Raw genomic sequence first — 1,639 nt, forward strand, 5'->3', positions numbered from 1 at the left:
TGAACGGATTAAAGCACATGAGTCACGATTGTGAAACATAGAATATTTTAATTGATACGCTCTCTTTCTCGCTACGATAATACTCAGTATGCTATATGATAAAACTTGAGGCGTCAAAATTCGTCTAAAACGATTCTAAAATATGTAAAATAATAACGTGGTATTCGGCCTTGGTGACCTATAGCGCATTATTATTTACATTCGTCCTAGCTTCGTCTCGTAATATTGCGGTCGCGGTCGCGTTTCGTCGTTGAATTCATATTCTGATTTTACGATTGTTATCGAGGATCGTACTTTTGATGTACGTGAAACGCAAATATGAAATGTAATGTGTAAGTACTTTAATCAAGGCAATTTTGTCACTTACTGTATAAATACACAATTTTTTTCTATTTCTTTATTCATTATAATATACATTAATGAAAATTATATGAATAATGTTAATGATTATTTGTAAAAAACTAAATAGAATATATCTCAGCGTTGTTTACTCACAATCAGTGAAAAATGATGGAGAGACGTTGAATCGATGTCGATGTTCGTCGATGTTTATTTTCCAACAATTATTTGTTACTGGGCAAAGCAACGTTTACACGCCTCAGTATCGCGATTGAGATGAATACCAGCAGCGTAAAATGTACAGATAGATACATTTTCGCGCGGTTAATATTGGCTCAATAATCCGTTGTTGAGGGCATATAAGACAATGAACCCTGGTGACTTTGACAATTTGAGAGGAAGCCTAAAAAAGGCAACGGTTGAACAACTCGGGTAAATAATTTCTTATTTATATATTAATTATTTATTAATTGCATACGCGTGATTTAAATTAAGCAATTAATCGCGTAATTTGATTTTTTATTTAATTTATGATTTAAACAAGAGATAATTATAAAGAAAAAATTTATTGATATAAACACTATAAGCTTAAAAAAATTTCTACTTTTAGAAGAATAGCTTCTATATAAAGTTATTAGAGATTATATTAGAGAGTAGGTTTTTTCAAAATTTATAAAATTATTTTATTAATCTGCTTATTATTATATGCATCAAATATAAAATTCAATGCGTACAATTATTATTTTTTATAATATTAATTATTTTTGATACTGATACAATTTGGATTTTCTATTTATATGTTACAGAACGTAACGAGAATCTAAGAGGAGGAGGAGGCCTAGGAGAGGCATCCTGCATCGATGGAGCAACTCTAGGGTGAATATTACTTCTTATTTGTATATTAATTATTATATATAAATCGAGTATACGAATTAATTTAATTTATTATTTGAATAATTTACACAAAAGAGACTCAAAGAGAAAAACTTTTATATAAATTTTATAAAAAAATCTCTATTTAAAAAGTAGGTTTTTTTAAATTTACAAAATTATTCCAAATTTATATATCTGCTTATTATTATACACATTGAATATAAAATTTGATGAGTACAATAATAATTTCTTGAATATTAATTATTTTAAACTCTGCTATAATTTAGTTTTTATGTTTGTATGTTACAGCTTTATTGACAACTCCACTTTTACGCATCAGTGTCGGTGAGTAATAAATTTTAATTTTGAAACAACGGATTTATAGACATTTGGAGATAGAGACATAGATTGTAGATAAATCTGTTGT

At 27.6% G+C, this 1,639-nt stretch overlaps 1 long non-coding RNA gene across 1 annotated transcript; it reads left to right on the plus strand.

The window, feature by feature from the left end:
* The first annotated feature begins 480 nt into the window (after window positions 1-480).
* LOC140675432 (uncharacterized) lies at window positions 481-1,639 on the plus strand. Its single transcript, XR_012048396.1, has 3 exons — window positions 481-771; window positions 1,146-1,215; window positions 1,522-1,639. It is a non-coding gene; the product is annotated as an uncharacterized lncRNA (long non-coding RNA).

This window comes from Anoplolepis gracilipes, chromosome 17 (assembly GCF_047496725.1).
Source record: "Anoplolepis gracilipes chromosome 17, ASM4749672v1, whole genome shotgun sequence".
NCBI classification, from domain to species: domain Eukaryota; kingdom Metazoa; phylum Arthropoda; class Insecta; order Hymenoptera; family Formicidae; genus Anoplolepis; species Anoplolepis gracilipes.